The sequence below is a fragment of the Gorilla gorilla genome, chromosome 10 (genome assembly GCF_029281585.2).
Source record: "Gorilla gorilla gorilla isolate KB3781 chromosome 10, NHGRI_mGorGor1-v2.1_pri, whole genome shotgun sequence".
Classification (NCBI taxonomy): domain Eukaryota; kingdom Metazoa; phylum Chordata; class Mammalia; order Primates; family Hominidae; genus Gorilla; species Gorilla gorilla.
This window is the reverse complement of record NC_073234.2, coordinates 43250894-43270492: the sequence shown is the minus strand read 5'-3', so window position 1 is coordinate 43270492 and position 19599 is coordinate 43250894. Positions and strand designations below refer to the sequence as shown.

Genomic DNA, 19599 nt, shown 5'->3' with positions numbered 1-19599 from the left:
TTGAGTATGTATCAAAAATGATGTGCTTCTTAATTTGAAGTCCAGTAAAGACAAAATGAAAAGTGGTGGGATAAGGCTGGTAAATTGCAGCTTAAGCCCAAACAATGACTATTATGGAATATAAACATGTATAAGCTTGTCTGTCAAACTGGTGGAGCACTGCTGCAACGAAGCCTTTTTTGATCACTACAGGTACTGGATGAGCACTCATTCAGAGAGAAGGAGACAGGCTTGAAAAGCTTCATCCATTATCAAAACCATAGTCACAGCCAGTGTATGTGTGGATGACACAGGGGACAGATGCCCGCCACTTAGCCTTATACCTGGCCAGTCCCCCATGGACTTAAATCTGGGCTGTAGAAGAGAGATGACCTTGACTAGATTTTCTGTGTATGGAAGGTGATACGGCGGAATCAGAATCTGTGGCGGACACTGTTAGTTGCCCTCCTAACCCCAAGAGCCATTTCCCCTCCTTTTTGTAAACACAATCTTGTTTTCTCTGAGGGGGAGGGGGTAGCCTTATGCCCCACTGTGAGGGCTAAAATCATGATTGGTTTAAGTCATTAATGGCAATTTCATTACTTTGACAGTCTCCCTTTCCCAGGGGTCCCAGAGCTATGATGACCATGTGACCTAGTTCTACTCAATGCTGTGCAAGGAGAAGGCTGCAGCTGGGCTTCTGGGAGAAACTCTCCTACCATTTTGCCCACCTGATATTGTGTGAAGATGTGCAGCTTATATCTGTGGCAGTCATCTTGTGATCAAGAGATGGCATGTCCAAGAATGAAAAGCTCACAGTTGAGAATGGCATGGTTGAGGCAGAAAGAAATTAGATGATGGATGGTGCTGTGGAGCTGCCGCACCAAACTTGGAGCTCCACATCTTCAGAATTCTTATAGCACGAGATCAGTAAATGCTTTTATTGCTTAAGCCACTGTGAGCTGGGTTTTCTCTTTCTTTCAGCTGCTTGAAATCAAATGAGTGTAACATCAAAATGGATTAATGCATTTGTTTAATTCACCACAAAGCTTGGAGGACTTTCAGTAATTCGAGGGCCCCAGCCGAAGAGGTAGCAGAATTCAGGAAGAGTGAGCGTGTTAAGCCAGAGCATCAGTACCCAGAATAAGCAGTGAAGTGCCAGTGGAGGCAGCAGTGCCCAGAGGCTATGGCAATAAAGTCTGGCAATCCTGGCAGAAGAGGTAGATGTGCCAGACTGAAGTAACGTGAGTGGGGAAGCCCAGCAGATGTAGTGGTCCCTGGTTGACACTGGGGTGCCTCATGTTGCAGAAATAGAAATAAAGAAACTATGGCACAGAGTAGCTTTCTGGATAGCTGATTTTACTTGTTTGTAGGCATATTTGAGGCATCATTTTGTATATTAAAGAGGGTAATCTGCTGCCCAGAATGTTTAAAGGCTCAAACACAACAGGAGTTTGTGTTCTGCTCGTATAACAGTGTGGTGGCCAGTGGATGGTTCTCTCTCTTTCTGGTGAATCAGGGGCTTTGGAGACTTCCATTTGGAGATTCTGAAGTTCCTTGGGACCTGGTTGTCATAGCATTCGGCTGGTAGAAGAAAAAAGAGCATGGGGGAGATATGCCTGCTTCTTAAAAATCTCAGTCTAGAAGTGGTACAAATTACCCCCCTTCTACTTCACAGTGGAAAGGAGTTATATGTTTCTACCTAACTGCAAATGGAGTGGGCAATGGGTTTCCCTGGCTTGGCAGCTGCTCCAGGTTATATCTTGAAATAGGAGAATGAAATATGATAGGCAATCTCTGCCAGCCGGGTACTCCTGGAAATATGATACTCGTTTTGCGGTGGGATTGGGGTGGGGCAGATACTTTGCAGAATCCTAGGGTTCTGAGCTAGTTAGTGGGGTAAGCTGGTGACACAGAGGTAACAAGGCCAGTGATTTACCCATGGATCTTCTAAGTGTTGCCAATTAGAGTAGTTTAGGCAGAAGGGGGCATATCCCCCCTATTCCTTGGAATTATTTGCTTGACTATATCAAATTACTGAATAATTGAAAAACCCTCTCTTTTGTCTAACTACAATCATGTGTTGCTTAACGACAAGGATACATTCTGAGAAAAGTGTTCAATAAGTGATTTTGTAATTGTGTGAACATCACAGAGTGTGCTTACAGAAACCTAGATGGTGTAGCCTACTACATGCCTATGCTATAACCTATTGTTCCTAGGTTACAAACCTGTACAGCATATTACTGTACTCAATACTGTAGGCAATTATAACATGATATATTTGCATATCTAAACATATTTAAACATAGAAATGGTACAGTGAAAACATGGTATGATCTTAGGGGACCACAGTCATATGTGCAGTCTATCACTGACCAAAACATTGTTATGCAGGGCACGACTATATTTAGATCTGGTATGGCCATAGTACTGAATTTCATTTATGATTTAACATAAACCAAATACCGACAGTCTAAACTCTAATATATACACCTGCCAGTCCTTTTATTATTGGGAGCAAAGCACTTAAAAGCATGTGCTAGTTTTTTCTTTTTAAAAGTATTTCTGATGACTGCATGGCCTAGGACTACTAAGAAATAGAATTTCAAAATGAGCATCAGACTTATTTTTCAAGTGCCTTGTCATAAATGCATTGCTACTCATGTAATAAAGTAATTTTCCCTTGTGAGATAAATATAGCACTAAAGAAGAATGAGCCTTGTCTGATAAATGGCTTTTATTAATATTCTAATGTTTTTATTTTGTTCTAGAATTATGATTAGTTTCAAGAGAGTAGCAAACAGGTTATGATCAGAGTTGAGTATTATTGCTATCCAGATATATTTGGTTAATGCCTGCTGTTTATTTCAAAAACAAAATGTTCCATTAAGAAAAATCAATGATAATGGTTAGACTTTATTAGCAAGAAATTATACCTGTTATGTAAGCCTTGCTAATTATAAGTGCTTGGATTCATTTGGGTGATATAACGGATGAAAAAGGCCATTTATTAGGAGAAGTACTTGGCATTTGTATCAGCATAATAAAACTAAAATAATAAAACACAACCCAAGGAAAGAAAAAAATGTTACTGAGGAATGGAATTTGCCCAGGAATGAATTATACCAGGAGACAGTATGGAGTGTGGGATTAACACTGAGTGCTTCATCCTGGATATCAATTTCCTATGACACCTCAAACAGCCTGTCCTTGTCTTCTCCTCCTTCCACTTTACTTCTTACTTTTTCTGGCTGAGCTCATGCATGTACATGCTTCAGCTTCTATTGATTCCTAAGTATTTGTAACTTCAGCGCTGACCTCTTGCCCATGGTTCAGTCTGCCCTCTGGCCATCTCTGCCTGGATGTCTCCTAGGAACCTGAACTCTACGTGTTCAAATAGAGTTTATCTCTCGTGCTCTTCTTGAATATCATAGTGACAGCCCTCACTCCTCCCTCCCTCACACCCATATCCAATCAGCCACACCTTTTTGTTTCCAGCCAGAAATTTCTCTCTCATGTCTAGATTCTACATTTGCTCCCACTCCCACCGCCTTAGTCTGGGCCATCATCACCTTTTGTTTTAATGACTATAACCTATACATCTAACCAGCAGGCTCATAAGATGTAGTCACTAAAGCAATTTTATTTTTTGTCTTCTGTAGTCCTTTATTTTAAAATTGTTCTCTCAACTTTTAATTTTCAAATATTTCAAATCGGCAGAAAAGTTGAAATAACAAAACAATAAACACATATATAAACCTCACCTTCTAGATTGATCAGTTGCTAACACTTTGTGAGCTTTCTTTCTCTGTGTGAATCTCTCGCTCTCTCTCCCTGTCCCCACTCCTCTGTCACTCTCTCCTGTAATCCATTTTCCACATCTCTGCACAGAACCCAGCCCTGCTTTGGCTCCTTAAAGATGGTGGCTTGGGAATGGTGTGGACACTGTCCTTCCCATATGTTTCTAAAAGTCTAACTCCAATAGTAAAAGATGTTTCGTTTCAGACAGAAGCAGAGGGAGACAGCAGAAGAAAAGGGTTACTATGATGAGAAATGTAATGAACCTTGGCAAGCCATGTGCTTGTATGTCTGTGTGTCAGCGTTTGCAAGGAGTCCATTTTCTTAGATGCAGGTTGGCCACGTGAGGGCTCAGGGTGGGGATAGAATGTTGTGTGAGACTGTGGACCTCAGAGAAATGTCCTCATGGATGATACTGGCATATATGGCTGGGCCCAGATACCTCCTTGAAGTGGCTGGCTCTTTGTTAGTGGACACTGAAAGCAGAAGGTGTGAACAAACTTGTTTCTGAACTCAACACTTGGAGATTCTCAGAATGGGTAAGACTTTAAGGCTGAGGAGGTGACGGTGGCTACAAAAACCTTATGAATGCAAGTAGAGGACATAAAATAGCAAGATGTGAGCACTGTTGTTATGGTGGCCTCACAGGCTAGTGAAGCCTGAGGACATTTGGATTACATAGGGATAGGAAAAAAACATATTGAAAGAAATACATATATTTCAATGAGAACACTTCCTTTACCCTATAGTTTTCCATGGCCCTAATTGTGTACAAGTTTTTCATCATTCCACCCTTGCATTTTGATGGTATATATGTGATATAAACATGTGACAATCTGTTTGGCCAGTAGATCTACAAAGCCATTGAGGATTATTAGTGCTGATTTTATTTTAATAGAATAAAGTATTTTTTTGTCTGAATTAACTACTCTGCCTTTCAAGTCATTAAAGCAAAACTCAAATCCTTACTGTTTCAAAAATGTTGCTAATTGGCTTATTTGTTAAAAAACATCTGTTTGTCATCAGAGGCAACTGAGGCAATATGTTGCAAATTGTATTTTCCAAAGATGATGACAATGGTCTCTCCTACCCCTTGTTCTCTTATAATGTGACTGTGACATTTCACTTATAAAATAGTGGAGCCAGTGTCCCTCCTCTTGAACGTGGGTGGATATTGTGATTGCACTGATCAATAGCATGTGGTGGAAATGACTCTCTGTGACTTCCAAAGGTAGATCATGAAAATGCCACGCACCTCTGCTTTGCTCTGTTGGCACATTTGTTCTTGGCATCTAACCACCATGCTATAAGAAAGCCCAGCTAGCTCACTTGCAGAGTCCATATGGAAAGGCCATGTACAGGTATTTCAGCCAACAGCCTAGCTGAGATCCCAGCTGACCACCAGCATCAACCACCAGACACATGAGCAGGCCAGATGATTCCACTCCTCGGCGGTTGAGTAACCCTCAGTCTTTGAGTCTTCCTCCTTGAATACACAGCTATCAGAGGTCAAAGACAAGCCCTCCTTCTGTGCTCTGTTCAAATTTTTGACCCACAGAATCTGTGAGCATAATAAAATGGCTGTTCTATACCACTGAGTTTTAGGGTGTTTGCTATGCAGCAGTAGCAACTGGAACAGCATATTTCACCTTTTTCTGGTTTGGTAACAACTCAGTGATTTTTGATCATCTAGAAATGTTTTATAAATGAATCTATTTGAAGACATTTTCTTTATCCTATATCATCAAGGTCCTAATTTGAGAAATATCTCTGTGAAGTCTTTCAATTCAAGCATGCCTGGGTAGTCAGAAGAGCCTGCCTGTCAGGTAATTTCTCTAGGAGTCTTTGTATGGAAGACCAACAAACCTTTTGAGAAAGAACTCAACCTGAGTAAAGAGACTCTCTGCTCAAGAAGTTGGTGCCAGGGTAATAGTCTAATGTTCCAGGGCTGGTCAACTTTGAGAATAGTCCAGTACCATCACTTGACTTGCCTTCCAGCCCAGCCACCATACACCTATCCCTGAATCCCACAGAGAGAGGAATTACAGTGCAAGAAAGAGGAAAAGAAAAGAGTGCTTCAGTTGCTCTTCCATGGGGCCTTGGGAATATAAGTCAATGGGTTCAGCAGCACTGGTATCAACTGCCTTGGCCACATAAGGAGGCATCTGACCTAGGATGTTGGGCATTGGGTGCCCCATTGTTGATTTTGGTGGACTTGGCAGAAAACCAGAGGAGAGGGGCAAATAGTGCTTGCTGTGTGGAAGCTGGGAGGACCATATTCACCCATTTATTAATTCACTCTGTGGTGGGCAGTCTTCACTGTCCATGACTTATGTTTTTCTTTTCTGTAATAACAAAATTATAGTTGGCATGTGGCTGCCAAGCTATCCTATGTTTTTAAGCTTCCCTTGTAGTTAGGTGTTGTCATGTGGAATGTGAGAAGTGATTTGTGCTTCTTGCAACGCTGGGACTTTATACACCCGGTATGCATCTTCATGCTCACTTTTTCCTCTCTACTGGCTGGAATTTATCAACTCAACCTTTGGGTCTCTGAATGACTCATATCATGGGTCTCTGAATGACTACGTGGAGCAAAGCCACCCACTGACATGGAATGCTCACCACTAATTTTTAGGTAAATAACAAGCTATCTTTTCTCAATCTTTGAATTATTGTTGAGTTTCTTTGTTTTATCATTTTATCCTTAACCTAAATATGCTTATCTATCCAACAAATATTTACTGAACTATATATTAGGTTCTGTGAAAGTTGATGAGGATACAATGGCAAGCTTAAAATTCACCAGGGGAAGCAGACAAAATATAATTACAATTGTGATACATGCTAAATCCTCTAGAGGAGAGGTACATGGTGAAATGAGTGTATATAGTCAGGAGAATTGATGCAGTCGTGGGCATTAACAAAGTCCTCTGTGAAAAAAATAATAATTGATTGAAGTCTTCGGGAAGAGTGAGATTAATTTGTGGGTGGGAGGCAATAAGCAGAGATCCTTCTAGTCAGAAGGGATAGCATATCCAAGGGCCTTGGGGTAGCAGTTTGCATGGTCAGGCTGGTCTTGAACTCCTGATCTCGTGATCCGCCTGCCTTGGCCTCCCAAAATGCTGGGATTACAGGCGTGAGCCACCACGCCGGGCCAGATCACATAGTCTTTGAGGTCTAGTTCAGTCTGCCGTCCTCTGCATTGGCAAGGGCCTACTGAACGCTTTCCATAGTGAGTGTAGGTCACCCTCTGGCTTGTTCCACACACAAATGTGAGTGTGGAGCGTGCAATCCTTATAACGAGAAGAATCCAGGAATACTATATTCCATTAATAACAAAGATTTGTGTAAAAATGGCAATTTGATCCCGACATAAAATGCTTGCCAGTTGTTTCTATTTCCCCTTTCCTGCCTTTTGTAGCCGTCCAGATCTTCTGACTGCATCATGGTGTGGATCTGTTTACGCTAGCAACTCTCCTGGCTTCTGAGGAGGCATTTCTGTTTTAAAAAGAGGGGTTTGCTGAGGGCAGCTATCACAGCAGGAGAGTGACTGGAAATAATTGCTAGCTGTGACAAGTGAAAGAAACTGAACTAGAGAAAGCGGAAAAGAGGATTTACTGGTTAATGGAACTGGAAGGGAGGGGCGATGTCAACATTAGGGACAACTGGAACCAGGGACTTGAACATTGTGAGGAATTCTCTTCCTGCTTGTCTTGGCTTCTTTGAGCATCAGCTTGTCTGCGCACATTGGCTTCTCATGTGGCCGGAGCCATGGTTGCTACAGCGCTAGCCTCCCACGTTTACAGTTCCAAGACTAGAGAGGAAAGGTACTCTCTCCTAAGCTCAAGTTTGAAAAAAACAGAGGAGAATCCTGATTGGCTGGATTGAGGGGGGGTCACGTGTTTATTCCTGGCCCAATCACAGTGACCAAAGTGTGAGACTTTATGATTGGTCCAACTGGATCAAGTGCCCACCTCTTGGCACATGTTGGAAACGCTCACCAGAACCACCTGGTTTGAAAAGGCATCTACCTAAAGATGCTGTTCTGGGCACTGTTTTAATACATTTTTTTCCGTGAAGTTTTACTTCCCTCTATTTCCTTATATTTATATATTTGTAAAATGACATCAAAGACAGAGCCTTTCTTAGGTCCTAATCTCTCTACCGAGTGGTAGCGTCTGAATAACAAAGGGGAGTGGCCAATGTCTCTTTTAACAAGGAGGGTGTGCTTATGGCAGGCGCCCCGGGAGCCCAGGGCAGGGCTCAGGCCGGGTAGCCCTGAGAAGCAGGGCCTATTGAATATGTGTGAAATGCAGAACACTCAGTAAATGGGCTGCAGTGGAAATCCCGCATCTGTGATACTGGAGGGGTTTGTGTATTTCTGGCTGCTGGTAGATAAGAACCAGAGATTTCTGTGTGCTGAAAACTAGAGCACAGAAAGATTGGTGCTTGTTATATGAGGTGAGAGATGGAAAGAGAGAGAAACTGTGCCAATCTTGTTTCTGAACCTGTGCTCACCACCTTCCTTTCTTTTTTGGCATGTCTCTCAACTCGGAAGTTTGCTTGGGGACTTCCCCAGCCAGTTCTGTGCTCCTCAAGGCAGGAAACCATGCTTGCCAATCTTTTGGACTCATTTTTAATCGGCTTGGAAATTTAATCAGAATAATGCCAGGTGCATGCAATTGTAAAAAAAAAATCGATTAATTAGCTACCCACAGGCTTGCCTTCTCAAGTTAAATTTAAATCCTGAGGAGAAAATGACATACAGCTCTGTTCTATACCTCCAGGTATGGAAACCACCGCCTGGGATTAAAGCATCAGTGAAGATGCTGCTTAGGAGGAATTCAGATTTTAGAGAAGAAAGGAGGTCATGAGAGCTCATTACTGGATCACTGAACTGGTAAGAATTATAAAGAGCTTGCCTTTTTCTTTTCTTGTATATGTGCACTACATTCATTTTTTTGGTGTGACAACAATGTTTATAAAGGAGCAAACATCACTTTGCTAATGACAGTTGACATTTCTAGTCATCCAATAAACAAGGATGCTTAATTTCAAGAGATGTGCATCAAGATGGTACCAATGGGTACACAGTGTAGACTCTTTGGGGAACTGAACACTCAGAATGGACACAGGTTTAATTTAGCTCAAAACACACTTAACATATGCAGTAGGACAGTTTGTCTGCAATGCCTAACTATTCTTTATGCCCTATGACTTTGGTTCATTTATCTCCCCAGAATTCGATCAGGAGTAGCCTCTTGCCACAGTGGTGGCAAGTCTGCTGCCAAGCGGCTAGCCTATTACTAGGAACCTTGCTAAAATAAAGATCTTGATTCAATAGTGCAGGGGTGGAATCTGAGACTCCGCATTTCTAACTAGTTTCCAGGTGATGCCAAGGCTGCTGGTCCCAGGGTCACACTTTGAGTAGCAAGGGACCAAGTTACAGAGACAGGGGGATTTAAGAGCCCAGACACCTTAATTGTGTAGCTGATGTGAATATCTGGGAGCTTCTGGTGCAGAGGATCCCAGACAAGCGGTAATTTGTCCTCTGAGTCCTGTTTTTCCCATTTTTATTTTCCCCCTGCACTTCCATGGATTCCACAAGAGATGTGTCCTTTGAACAGAGCCCCTTTTCTGAGCTAATTTGCGGGGATTCTATCCTATTCTTGCAGCCAGATGAGCGCTTGCTAGTTCAAGAAACAGATACATCAGTATTTAGAGGAGTCCACAGGTTAGGCGTGTATGAGGTACAAATAACCAGACTCTGCCTCCCCTTGACTATGGCCTGGCAGCTTTCTCTTTCTTCCTTACCTCTCCATCAGCTGAACACTTCAAGTCTGTGCCTTCAGGGAAGACCTTCTTTTGACCTTGTTAATTTGCTCATTTCTCTAATCAACTCGTTTAGTTAAGAGATGTAGTTTCAAAATGGAAACACCTCCAATACTGCAAAGTGAAGAAAGCAGAACATTTAGCTGTTTCATATAAAAACAATCTGAAAATACAGTAAATGAATCCACGGTTAAAATGCTAAACAGTAAATTTATTTGCAAAGTGAATCACACATCAGTTGTGCTTTTACTGTAGCCCAGAATAATTTCTAGTTATGGCAACACTAAATAGAAAATAGCTTGTATTCTATTATTTAAAATATTCATGAAGTGGGGAGAGGACCAGAAAGAACTGAATGTATAAATGTGACTTTTGTGGGGCTGTTTTAATGCTTGGGCTTGTATGGCATCCATGCCCAGTTTGGCTCAGGCAGTGAAAATGAAATGGACAAATATATTTGGTGACATAAATAACAGTAAAGTTAATAGGTTTTACTCAGCACTTGGCATGTAAATGCAAAAGGAACCCAAATCCTCTGGGGTCACTCAAGATATACTGAGCACCTGCTTTTACGCAGGCAACTGTACTAAGTTTGGTGGGAGTTCAAAAGTGAGCAAAATGCTGCTTCTTTCCCTTTGGCTCTTATAGTCTGGGAAAAATGACAAGCAATGTTTTTTTCTCCTCCCTCCATTTTCTATTAGCTGACAACTACATGGATCCTCTTTTCCTTATCTCTAGTGGTGAAGTTTTAGTGTCAGCATCAGGCCAAGGAGTGAGGTATTTTGAACAGACATTTTCAGTGTTCCTCAGATCCCATGATGCAGATGACAGTCCCCTCTTAAGGCCAGCCCCTTAGGAGTCCATCTTTTCAGTTTACTCCACCTTTCCTAATCAGAGCCATTCTTTGCTCAGATAACCACAGACACTTCTGGAGAAACAGCCCTTTCCCTACTCTTTCAACCCCTACAACCTCCCTGAGAAATTTCTGCCTTGGCCTCTGCAAAGGACCCACCTGACAAAGCGATATTAGGAGGCATATTGCAAAAAGGACACAGCCTGTGAACTGGGGGAGCCCTGCTACTCACCAGCCACTCTCCCAGCACAGCTTCCTCAAAACTTTTTTGTTTGAAAAGATGTTGCGTCATGGTGAATAAGAGCATCAATGTGCCAGGGCCAGGAGTGCCATAAACTAAATGGTGTCCCATCCCTAAATTCATATGTTGGAGCCCTAACCCTTCATGTGGGCTATACTGGAGAGAGGGCCTTGAAGAAAGTAATGAAGGTTAAATGGGGTCATAAGGCTGGAGCCTGACCCGGGAGAACGGGTGCTCTTAGAAGAAAAGGAAGAGATAGCAGAGTTCTCTCTCACCATGCGAGGGCACCGTGGGAAGGCAGACATCTGCAAGCCAGAAACAGAGCCCTCACCAGAACCCAGTCGTGCTGGCTGGCTGATCTTGGACTTTTAGCCTCCAGAACTGTGAGAAAATAAATTTCTGTTGTTTAAGCCAGCAGTCCCCAACTTTTTTGACACCAGGGACCAGTTTTGTGGAAGACAGCGTTTCCATGGACTCGTGGAGGGGGTGAGATGGTTTTGGGATGATTCATGCACATTACATTTACTGTACACTTTATTTCTATTATTATTACATTGTAATACATAATGAAATAATTATACAGCTCACCATAATGTAGAATCAGTGGGAGCCCTGAGCTTGTTTTCCTGCAACTAGACGGTCCTATCTGGGGATGATGAGAGACAGTGACAGATCATCAGGCATTAGATTCTCATAAGTAATGCACAACCTAGATCCCTTGCATGCACAATTTACCATAGGGTTTGCACTCCTATGAGAATCTAATGCTGCTGCTGATCTGACAGGTGGCGGAGCTCAGCTGGTAATTCATGCAGTGGGGAGTGGCTGCAAATACAGATGAAGCTTAGCGTACTTGCGTGCAGCTCATCTCCTGCTGTGTGACCCAGTTCCTAACAGGCCATGCAGGGACTGGTACCGGTTTGTGGCCCTGGGGGTTGGGGGACCCCTGGTTTAAGCCACCAGTCTGTGGTACTTTGTTAGGGCAGCAAGAAATGACTAATTAATACAAGGGAGACTTAGGGATGGGGAGGCAAGCCGAGGTGGGCAGAAGGAGAGAGTGAGGCAGCTGTGCATGCTGCAGGTTGGGAACTGAGATGGCTCCCAGTAGAGGTCAGCTTCAGTCATTTCTTCAAACAGTTTAAAATCCACATCTGAGAACCGTTTCACTTCTTATGGATGGGCAGCAAGAAAAGCTGCCTGCAACAAGATTTAATTGTGGGACTTCTGGTAAGACCATTATTTTGTTTTAAACTACAAAGAACATGCAGCTGTTATGATACAGATAGTGAAAGAGTCACATAAAAATAGGCATTTGGCCTCTGAACCACAGTCTTATGGCAGTTTAAGTTTGAATGCTGAAATTAATTTTTGACAGCCCCAATAAACTGCACATTGAGACCACACTTCCCAACGACTGATCTGATCATTAGAGTTTCTATTTCTCAGGAATTATTAGGAGGAAAACCAACTATATCCAAGCTACTGGGAGATGCACAACCACTGATAATTAGAAAAAATAAAATCGATGACTAAATGAATGTGCAGTTTACACGCAAACGTAACCTTTTATTCTTTCCAATTAGGCTTTCTCCTGTAGGCTTGGCAGATGAGGCTGTGTTATAAATAGAAGTGGTATTTTGTAGGGTTCTTCAAACTGAAGTGTACATGAGGTCAAATTATAATCAAGGTAATATATATAAGTAATGAGCTGAGTCCACATTCCCAGGCATTTATACATTTAGTGGTAATAAATGGGCAAAGATGAAAAGAGAGCTTCCGGACAAACGCAGCAAAATAGTTACTTGTGTGGTTGGAGCACAGCAACTTATCTCTTTGTAATGAATGCTTGCCAGTGATAATTGACTTCATTTGTTAATTGTATTCATGATATTAATGAGATCATTAGCATAACAGTCACATCCTATTCTCCTGTGGTCAAAGTCTAGGGAATTACAAGTTTTGCACACCTTGTTGCTATGCATATACTTATGCATGCCAATGATGTACAAATTCAAATGCCATCTGTGCTGACTTTTACAAGGACACCCCGAAATAATTCCTTGCCTGTTTTTAAGGGGGCTTTCTGAGAATTTGGGAGACATCTTTTGTTCTCAGGATAATGAGTTTCATATTTATGAGAAAGATCCAAATTTAGCTCCTGTCATCTTTTTCTCCCCTGAATTTTACTTATTAGTAAGACTTAGCCATGACCTAAGAACCTGGGAGGAGGAGGAGAAAGTGGCAACAGCCAAGTCTCAGTAAGAGAGGAAAGGGAAGTGATGGGGCACAGGAACATCAAAATATGGCAGCCTGACATTTGAGAAAACTGCAGAAGAGGAATGTCTCCCTCACCTTCCCCTTCCCCGTCTCCCCTGAAGCAGGTCATAAAACCCAGGAAGGGCACTCTCTGACTTTCTTGGATCCTTCTTCTCTAAAGCAGGTCATAACATCCTCATTCAGGAAGTACCCTCCCTATACCCAGAAGAAAGGAACACCCTTATCTCTGAAGACACACAGAAGAATCTGAACAAACAAACCTGCCTTACTAAGTTCCTCCAAGTTTATTCCCATTAGGTCATAACTCCTTTGTCCAATCATACTTCCCCATGACTGTCCATTCTTCAACAAAGTCAAGTGTAAAAATATACAGGTTTTCCTGTTCCTCTGGGTCATTTCTGAAGGCCCTCGTGTCACATAAAACTTATATTAGATAAACGTGTGCTTTTTTTTTGGTTAATCAGCCTTTTCTTATAGGTGCCTCAGCCATGAACCTGGTGAAGAATGAGAAAAGAAATCTTTCTTCCCCTACAGAAGTAAGTGAAAGTTCACCCCTTCTGGCTTGGGGTATTGTGGGAAGAAAAAGATAGAGGCTTGGGAGGCAGTGGGGAGATGGGTATGTGGGATAAGTACTCAAGAATGGGGTGGAGGAGATTTGTTTCAGTTTAGGTGTGAGACTCTAGAAGGGAACTGGATTACTCTCTTCTCCCAGACAACTCTTGTACCAATTCATGTGGTGAGGTGTGGAGGAGACCCAGATGTGCCCATGTACCTCTCCCAGCCCCAGGAGGGATAGTGAAAAGGACTGGACAAGATCCAAACAAGCCTGCTTTAGAACCCAGCAAGACACGAGGAAGGTGACCCCCAGCAGCTGGTTGAAGGATGTGGCAGAGCTTGAGTGAGTAGCCAGGGAGAATCGCCAGGCCATTGTGGAGATGCAAGGGGCCAGCCCGGCCCAGTCCAGCCCAGCCTAGCTTCTGCAGGAGACACTAACACTCCTCCAGATATTGGCTGCTCCATGAGGGTCACTCTCCAGGAGCAGCCCAGTCTAGGCATTCTGCTGCAAGGGATGCCATGTGGAATCAAGGACCTTTCCCTTCCTTGAACATCATCCTGGGGAAGAGAAGGAAGGAAGGAAGGAAGGAAGATCAGGCATCTGAAAGACTGAATGACATTAGGCAAGTCACCTAAATGCACTGCAAGGATAACGCCAGCATATGGGCCCTGCCAGGCAGCTGAGAACATGGAGTGGCTTTTATCCCAAAGACATCACATTACTTAAGGACTCTGTTCAGATTTTGGGATGGCCTGTAATTTTAGAATTGAACTAAAATCTCTAGTTCCCTCTTTCTGCTTGCAAGGGGAATGGGGAATTTAGAGAGATTAAGTTATAAGAAAATACTGAAACTTCATTTTCTCTGGATTTATGAAGGTAGTGTAAGTGAATTGCAACCCTGCTACATATGAAATTGCTATCAAGAGGCAACTTCCTTTGGTCCTGTTACCTCTCCAGGGCCATTCCAATTATTTATAATAATTGCTCAGTATAATTATGTATGAAAAGGCCAGCAGGTCTGGAAATGGCTCCGTGACTGCTCTGACACCATGAACTAGTTCTCAGGCACCATCTGAAGTTCCTGAGATGTGGCCCTCCCCTGATTATCCCTGTGGTGTCTCCTTACCTGACCCTTTCTTCCTGATTCTGCTTGGTACATGGGATTCCTCTGCTTTCCCCTATGACCTTGACATATGCCTGGTGGGGAAGCCACGCCATGTCCTCAGCTGCCTGGCAGGGCCCATATGCTGGCCTTATCCTTGCGGTGCATTTTTCAGATGGGCACAAGGAGGCTAGGTGACTTGCCTAATGTCATGCAGTTGGTGGCAAAGCCAAGGTTTGAACTCATGTCAGGTTTCATGGTCTCTGTGCCTAACTCTACCCTCTCCTTTGAATCCTGTACTCTTCCAGATGCAGCTTTTCCTGCACCCATTTGGTTGGAAAGGAAGCTAGTACACTGACAACTTAGCACAATATTTCAACCGACATGGATACATTTTGCTTTGATGCCAACTTCATTGATATCTAATTTATTCACTGTTAAATTGTATTATCCATTTTTTTATGATCAAAGTCTAAAATTCAGGGCAGGACTCTCAGGCAGTGGGTGGAACTTGTTCAGATTGTGGCCACTCCAATGATGGATAAGTCCCTTGTTGTGATCCCCAAATCCACGGAGGAAAGGTACAAGAATGAGCTTGTTCTCACAATGCTGAGCAGTTAGAGTAAATAACTCCAAATGAGGTGTTTTCTGTATACCTCTCCTTGCATTCTTGGGTTGACAGTCCCAAATGAGGAAGTGAGAAGGTGTTTTTTTTTTTAGTGTCCAAGAGCACTCCCTCCACAGCTTGATGGAAACCAAGTAGTGCTTTACAGAAGATCTTCAGATCCCCCTGATCCAAGAGTGTCACATCCCAAACTGAAGAGTCCCTGACCAAATGGGCCTTCAGCTCATGGTTGTAAAAGACAATCCAAACTTTGTGAGGTTTCTCATACAGGACCCTGCCAAATCCTTTCACACTATCCCTACAGATAGGAGGTTTAGTAAGAAGGGTCTGAGAGAATGTGTGGGCCAAATGAGTCTGCTATTCTACCCCCAACCCTATTGTTGTTGCTTTCACTGGGTGCTGGTGTGTTTAGTGGGTCCCTGGCCATCATCATGTAATAGGGGCCTCTCAGGCTGGTCCTGCTGGGCTACTCCATGTCCAAACATTTCCCTGTCTCCCCATTACCACCTTCTCTGAGTCTTTTTACCTATTTTGATGGATGGAAGCTGTGATAGTTAATTTTATGTGCCAACTTCGCTGGGCCACAGTGCCCAGATACATGGTCAAACATTATTCTGGGTGTTTCTGTGAGGCTGTTTTTGGATAAGATAAACATTTATATAGTTATTTATTCTGAGAGACAGAATCTCGCTCTGTCAACCAGACTAGAGTGCAGTGGCGTGATCTTGGCTCACTGCAACCTCTGCCTCCTGGGTTTGAGCGATTCTCCTGCCTCAGCTTCCCAAGTAGCTGAGACCACAGGTGTGTGCCACCACGCCTAGCTAATTTTTGTATTTTTAGTAGAGACAGGGTTTCACTGTATGTTGGCTTGGCTGGTCTTGAACTCCTCACCTCAAGTATCTGCCTGCCTCAGCCTCCTGAAGTGCTGGGATTACAGGCGTGAGCCACCGTGCTAGGCCAATATTAACATTTAAACTGGGGGACTTTGAGTCAAGCAGGTTGCCCTCCCAAATTTTGGTGGGCCTTATCCAATCAGCTGAAGGCCTAAATAGAACAAAAAATTGACCTCCCCTGAGCGAGAGGGAATTCTGCCATGGCCTTTGGACGTGAACTGCAATATCAGCTTTTCCTGGGTCTCCAGCCTGATGGTCCACCTTGCAGATTTCAAACTTGCCAGCTTAATTACACAAGCCAGTTTCTTAACATAAATCTCTTTCTATGTGAATTTGTACCCTATTAGTTTTGTTTCTCTGTAGAACCCTCAGTAATAGAGATGTATATAGCTTAAAACAATGGTTGTAAAAGAATTGTACTGGGGCCGGGCGCGGTGGCTCACGCCTGTAATCCCAGCACTTTGGGAGGCCGAGGCAGGCGGATCATGAGGTCAGGAGATCGAGAACATCCTGGCTAACACGGTGAAACCCCGTCTCTACTAAAAATACAAAAAATTAGCCGAGTGTTGTGGCAGGCGCCTGTAGTCCTAGCTACCCGGGAGGCTGAGGCGGGAGAATGGCGTGAACCCTGGAGGCGGAGTTTGCAGTGAGCTGAGATCCCGCCACCGCACTCCAGCCTGGGCGACAGAGTGACACTCCGTCTCAAAAAAAAAAAAAAGTACTTCAGTGCAGTGGTTAAGAATGTGGACTCTGAAATCAGATGCCTGTGTTAAGATCCCTGCTCTTCTGTGAGATCTAGGATAAGATACTCAACCTCTCTGTGTCTGTTTACTCATGAGATAATATTAATACATGCAAGGCACTTAGCACAGTGCCTGGCAGATAGTAAGTGCTCAACAAATTACATAACTGGTTAGTGGTGGAGCTGGGATTTGAACTCAGGTAGTCTGCTCCAGATCATGAGCCCTTACCATTATGTGATATGTCCCAAGGAAAAAAAACCAAACTGCTTTTCCTTCTGTCATCCTCATTGCAGAATACTTCCCCTCTGGTCACCAAAATATGTAGGGATTTCTCCCCACCAGCCAGAATCAGTTTTCCAGTGGACACCAGCTGGATGTTCGATAATTCAACTCTGACACTGTCTATCCAGAGTTAGCATCAGATCCAACAGCTTAGCCCCACAAGACTGCCCCACACTTCAGATGCCAAGCACAAGTCCTAGGCTGTGACCTGTATTTCTGACCAACTGGCTTTATATAAATTGGGGGTTCTAGCTGCCCTTTCCCTGGATTCGATTAGTTAACTAGAGTGACTCACAGAACTCGGGGAAAAACACTTATATTTACTTATTGTCTCAGTCTGTTAGGGCTGCTATAAAAGATACCTTAGATTGGGTAATTTATAAATAATAAACACATTTTTTTTTTTTACAGTTCTAGAGAATGGGAAGTTCAAGATCAAGGCACCAGCAGATTCAGTGTCCGGTGAGGGCTACTCTCTGCTTCCAACATGGCATTTTCTTGCTGCATCCTCACATGGTAGAAGGGGCCGAAAGGGCTGGGCACTCCCTTCATTTTCTTTTATAAGGGCATTAATCCCATTCATAAGGGTACAACCCTCTTGACTTAATCACTTCGCCAAAGATCCCACCTTTTAACACTATTACGTTTGAGTTTAAGTTCCAGCATATGAATTTTGGAGGGACACATACATCCAAACCATAATACCTATTTATTATAAAGGATATTACAAAGGATACAGATGAACAGCCAGATGGAAGGGATGCACAGTGCAAAGTATGTGGGCAGGCATGTGGAGCTTCCATGCCCTCTCCAGGCACCTCCACATGCTCAGCATTCCAGAAGTTCTCCAAATCCCATCCTTTTGAGATTTTATGGAGGCTTCATTATTTAGGCATGACTGATGACATCATTGGCCATTGGGGATAGACTCAACCTCAGTACCTCTCCCCTTCCAGGAAGTCAGGGAGTGAGGCTGAAAGTTCCAACCCTCCAATCACATTGTTGGTTTCCCTAGCGACCAGCCTCCACCAACTGTTACCTCATTAGAACAGAAGATGCTCCTATTGCCCAAGAAATTCCAAGGGATTTTGGACCTCTGTGCCAGAAGCTCCTATCACTCAGGAAATTACAGAGGTCTTAGGAGATCTGTGTCAGGAACAGTGTTAGAGACCAAATATTAGCTCCAGAAATGGGGACAGAGACCAAATATATATTTCTTCTTGTATCACAATATTACACTTCCTCTCTCTTGTTCTGATGCTGTTTTTCTTCTCTTGAGGACCCCTTTGTAACTTGAACTTGTTGGGGTCCACTTTCTCCCCACTCCCTTCAATTTCAGTAGATCCACTTTAATCTCTTTGGGGTTTCCTAAAATATTTTATTATTTTTATTAAAAAAATTAAAATTCATATTATATTTAATTGGCCAATCATAACTGTATATCAAAGTACTTTATTTAAATAAAGGTTTCTGTGGCTAAAATATTTGAAAAATGCTGACATAACATATTATTTTGCCAGATAACATATTTGAATTAAAAATGTTTATAGTTCTCCAAACCTCAGTGACTTCTAGTAAAACCTACAAAACATAACTTAGTGAGAGGTTAAGGCCAGTCTAGGCTGGACCTCCATGGGCTGAACTCTGAGGGCATTGCTAGACAGGCCCTTAGGTTTGCAGACTTGGAGCACCTTTTCCATCCCTACCCCAATCAAACAAATAAAATATATATTATTATGTAAGAATACATGTTTATCTTCAAAACCAGCAGCATAGCATCTTCAAATCTCTCTCTGCTTTTGCTGTCACATCACCTTCTCTCACTTTGACCCTCCTGCTTCCCTTTATAAACACCCCTGTCATGACACTGATCCCACTTGGATAACCAGGACAATTTTTCCATCTCAAGATTCTTAATCACATCTGCAAAGTCTCTTTTGCCATCACAGGTAATATATTAACAGATTCTAGTAATTAGGCATGGACATTTTTGGGGGACTGTTTTTTTTTTAGCCATACAGGACTTACGCTAGGGTCTGGATAATAGATGGGAAGAAAGAAAGAAATATATTGGACATGAAGGGAATGATTAAAGCAAGCTCAGAAAGTCATAAGTTGAAAAATATGAGCATACAGATGAGCTCCACCCGGTTACAATGGGAGGCTTGCTGTCTTCTTCACTTCCTCATCTCTATTCCTAAAACTTTACAATATATGTGGATGTGACTTCTATGTCTGCAAACAATAATTCATATAAAGTTTGAAGCAATGAGTTAATAAATTTGCTCAAAGCCATACAGCTTGTTCATAAGATTACAACACAAAGTTAATGGGGTGCTAAGCTGTTGCTTAGCTCGTAAGTCCCACTAACAATGCTCGTACTGCTTGTAGCATTATTTATGTACCTATAACACA

The 19599-nt window shown here is 42.8% G+C and overlaps 1 long non-coding RNA gene across 1 annotated transcript; it reads right to left on the bottom strand.

The window, feature by feature from the left end:
* Positions 1 to 1336: 1336 nt before the first annotated feature.
* Positions 1337 to 18094, bottom strand: LOC129526056 (uncharacterized). The gene is made up of 4 exons (XR_008670648.2): positions 17922 to 18094; positions 10698 to 10728; positions 9595 to 9726; positions 1337 to 1563 (listed from the first exon to the last, which is right to left on the bottom strand). It is a non-coding gene; the product is annotated as an uncharacterized lncRNA (long non-coding RNA).
* Between the last annotated feature and the right edge of the window lie 1505 nt (positions 18095 to 19599).